The sequence below is a fragment of the Perissodus microlepis genome, chromosome 7, assembly GCF_051167445.1.
Source record: "Perissodus microlepis isolate ML-2025 ecotype Zambia chromosome 7, ASM5116744v1, whole genome shotgun sequence".
In the NCBI taxonomy this organism is placed as follows: domain Eukaryota; kingdom Metazoa; phylum Chordata; class Actinopteri; order Cichliformes; family Cichlidae; genus Perissodus; species Perissodus microlepis.
Window position 1 is genome coordinate 56,826,355 of NC_140467.1, and position 4,608 is coordinate 56,830,962.

General features: G+C 36.7%; 1 long non-coding RNA gene across 1 annotated transcript; it reads right to left on the reverse strand.

Moving 5' to 3' along the window:
- Positions 1–413: 413 nt before the first annotated feature.
- LOC146384266 (uncharacterized) lies at positions 414–4,085 on the reverse strand. The gene is made up of 3 exons (XR_014800826.1): positions 2,236–4,085; positions 2,004–2,067; positions 414–1,602 (listed from the first exon to the last, which is right to left on the reverse strand). It is a non-coding gene; the product is annotated as an uncharacterized LOC146384266 (long non-coding RNA).
- Between the last annotated feature and the right edge of the window lie 523 nt (positions 4,086–4,608).

The window sequence follows — 4,608 nt, forward strand, 5'->3', positions numbered from 1 at the left end:
TAAAACCACAGCAGCTTTTTATAGTTTTCTTCATTCACTATCAGCTTACACCAAAAGTCTACTCTGAAGAAGATTATTCAAAACATGCAACGCAGTCACCAATCCCAGCAAATTCACCCCTAAGTCAGACTGTACAATACAGAAAATAAAAGAGCTACAGCTCAGACTCTACAGACTTCAGTTAGCATGTTAAATGTGAAAGTTCAGTTAGAAAAAGACTGAACAAAAACGGCCTGAGTTTAGCAATTAACCAAAGTGACAAACATTGCTCTAAATAATACTCCCCTAATCCAAGAAGTCACCCAAACCTGGATGTGGATTTAGAGGCCTGAGGGCCATCTCACACATTTATTCAGAATAAAACAAGTTTCAATTAAAATTAAACAAATCAAAATCTTGTGGACGTATGCCTTTTACATGTTGGTAAAATGTTTAGGATGAGATGGAGATATAACACTCATGCACCCTGAAAATTATGAAGGTCTAAACATATATCAAAGGGACTCAATGGATTTCTATGGGGCAAACGTACTTAAACTAGCCACTGTGACCATTGAGGCAGAGCAGAATGAATGATACTGATGGGAACTATGAGGGTTTGTAGTTAAATTCCTGCTCTTACACACTGTAAAATCGAATTAGTTCCCAGAACTCAAAAAAATTGAGGAAACTCGTTGCCTCCAAAAAATTGAGTAAAGCTTAGCTAAAAATGACTAAATTAGGACAACTTGTTTATTTTGAGTACTCTGTACAAGTTCGTTTGTTCCCAGAACTCAAGAAAATTGGATCAAGTTTACGTAAGATGACCAAGTTAGGACAACTTACTCATTTTGAGTACACTGTACAGCCTTGTTAGTTCCCAGAACTCAAAAAAATTAAGGAAACTCGTTGCCTCAAAAAAACTAAGTAAAGCTTACTTAAGATGACTAATATTGCAAGTCTGCAGTATTAAGAATAACTTGATATTTCTGACTGTACAATACTAATTGTTTACCTACTGACAAACATTTCAAGTTCAACTAAATGAAAAAACAATTTGTGGTAACCTGAATATGATTAAAAAGAATTAACAACACTTTTTGTAATGATGTTAAAATCAGCCCAACTTTTATTTTCAAACACAACAAAGTATAACAGCCAACATACTGGACACTGTTCTGCTGAACAACAAACAATTATATTGCCATCATTGTTATAATCTTACAATGAAACAGAGTCACAGATGTAATTATTCTGAAAATAAGTTTAGGCCTACCACAACTTTGTTTTGTACTTACATTACTTATATAATCCAAATAAAATATTTATTGTTCTGTCACAAGTGCAGTCTGTAATTTAAACAACACATTTGTTTTGCATTCCAACACAGGAGCTGGAATGTTGTAATATTTTAAGGATGGCTTGTTTCCAGTCCAGGCATTACTGCCTGAATGACTATCATGGATGGAGGTGATCCAAATGTAGGTGCAGAAGAAAGTCTTTAACTTCCCTTAAGTACAGTGGCAGTGGATGTGGGTTGGAGATGCAATGAGCTTGAACCTGCAGGCGACCATCTTCACTGACCACACCATCTGTGACGGAGGACTCATCTCTCCTGGTGTCCTGCAAGCAAACAATCATATTTTTTGGAACATGAACTGCTGAATTGCTTTCTTAAAACATTTTTTTCTGCATTTGGTATAAAACAGACTCCAATTTAGACAATCTCAGGCTCCCTCCCCACCGGAGAAGTGACATTCAATGTCCCAATTGTCAGTCTGGATAGCCCTGACCCCCACCCGACACACAATAATGTCATGAAAGCATCATTTTAAAAAGGGCTATGCAAACATGGCCAATAACTTTCATTCTAATGATGTGCAAAATGATTTGGGCACAAAACAAATTTTGCTGTTAGAAAACTTGCAGACTTCACTATATACAGTGTAGACCCTCTAAACTAAGTTTGGGGGATGTGATCTTTCAAGAAATGCAGACCAAACTGTTGTTGTTTGTTTACTTACACAGCATGTCTTGTAGAATTAACTGGAGTCACCAGCAACAGCCTAGTGCAGTCATATCTCAAGTCTAATAACAGAAGACAGGAAAAGATCAGTAAAGAAACAAGTTCCCCAAACCAAAAAACAAATAAAACAATAAGTAAAACAGGCTGATCTAAAGTATGATTAAAGTTCAGCCTGATTAATATAAATGTCACTGACAGTTGCTAATATATTGGAAAACCAAAATACTTACCACTGAGTTGATGTCTTTCTGTCCAACAGCAGGAGTGCTGGTCCCGAGCCTCAAAGACAGTAAGAAGCAAGCAGAGGGAGAAAAAACAGAACATTTTTCAGAAACCGATTTGATCCTTAATGGCTGTGCAATCATTGTAACATAGAGTTTGCTTATGTTGTTAAATAAAGGCTAGATTTGACATTAATAGATGCCACAGATGTTCAAGGTGCCACAAAGCATGAAAAAAAATGGACGTCTGGGAAAACGTCGGGGCATTTTTGCAAATATGTGATGTCTTGATAAATCGAGCAGATATTTGAACTTTCGACAGCTACATTCTCGCCTGAAAATATCTTAGAAGTTGATTTTGTGACCCAGAAAAAGTAATAAGTTTTTTAGCCGCGCTCCTCCGCCATTGCCGCGCTTACAAGTACGCACAGGCTCCTACAACCATGGCCGACATATGCGATCCTCCTTTTCCCCAGATTACCCTTTCTGGGTCACAAAATAACCTTTTAAGATATTTTCAGCGGAGAATGTAGCTGTGTAATGCTGAAATATCTACTTAATTTATCAAAATATCACATATTTGCAAAAGTGCCTCCACGTTTTCGGAGAGCTCTGTTATCCACCAGCGCGATAGCTGACCGGGAGGTCAAGGCTTGATAACAGTCCGCGAGCACAGCTAACTCCTGGCTTATTGTTTTCACCCCCCCGAAGAATTTTGTCTGGGCTCTTATCTCACTTTTTTATTTCAAACAATCAACAGAAAATTTCACAGACATATTTTTATATAAGGTTTTTAAGGCTGTGGTGTTAATTTTTAAGTAACATGAGCCCAGCCGCAGCAGCAACGCTAGGCTAACACTAACTAGCTAGCACGATTATAAACCTGGTGCTAAACTAAGAGAAGCCACAAAATCAGTTTGAATAAGAGTAAACATTTACTCACCAAGTCAGTGTATCAGGTAAAGATCCACAGCAATGACAACAATAATCTCTTGAGCTGACGCTTTTCTAGGTTTGCTCAACATATTCCATAAAAAATGCTGGCACCATGAACATGCGGACTGATCCGTGCTAGGGAGGAGGACGGTAGTGACGTGGCATTTTCAAAACACATCTTTCATCCTTCCGCACTGAGAAGAAAAACTTCCATCTTACTTAGTTTTTCTAAGTTAAGACAACTCAAATAAATTGAGTTTATCAGCGTTTTTGCATAAAATGTACTGGTAACTTATTTAAATCGAGTTCTAATAACAAATTGATAAAAAAAAAACTGAGTTCAGCCTATTTAATATTTTTAATTAAACACAATATTACATTTTACAGCGTACTTTTACATCACTATGGAACACCAGCATTTCTGTAGAGGACAGAACCACCTGCTTTAATCTACCATGATGCTCTGTGTTATGTTGTCATGGCAATATGAAGTCAAATAAATACAAATACATAAAATGCACATTTGAAGGAGGACAAGAAGACTGGCAACTGGAAGAGCTTTTGAAGCAGGAAAACTTTTCTGGATTACTCTTAATTTAACTGGAAATTTTGCGAATACAAGTCAAGGAGGAAACAAGGAGGCAGGTTGGATTATATCTGAGGACAGGACGCATGAAGGAGAAGCATGAGGAGAGAGAAAACAGCAGAGCGATGGTGCAGAGCTAATCGTGGATCAAGTCGAAGAAGCAAGCATCAAAACTGTGAGTAAACATAACACATAAAGACTTAAAAATGACTGTGCTGATTAAGGAAACATTAAATTTGGTTAGTTTGGGGTCTGCAGCTTCAGGTTTGTGGGTTCAGTTGGTCTCAAAATTGAGGAAAGACAAAAAATTTTCTTTTGAAAGGTTGTTGGAGGATTTTTACTGTAAGAAATACCTGGGTGTGCAACTGCTTTTATTTAAAAAAAAAGTTGAATTTTATTTAGTCACATTGGAAAGGGAAAATTGGAGGATCGGGACAATAATGTGGCCAGATTTACTGTTTCCTTAATCAGAACAATAATTTTGATCTGAACTAGAAATTTTGAAATGGGTTATTTTCTTTCTTCTCTACTGATCACTGTGTTAAAGGTTGAGTTACTTGTCAGTCTACATTTATGTTAAAGGTACTTTTAAAAAATGCAGTTTATTCGTAATTTTGTAGAAAAAGGCTCTGCACCTGTGAAAAAAAGAAAATAGGTATCCACACCCCCAAAATTGCTGTAGATCAGAGTAGCTAAGCCCTGGTTAACTGCAATTATATAACAGGAGATGAAAAATATTGGAATGATTGAAAGAAACAAAGATTGCTTTAGGGTTTGAAGATTTGACTTTCTTATTGAAAGAGACGAAAACGAATCCATGTGTGACACTGAGAAAAAAACTGAAAGCTTAAAAGATCTGG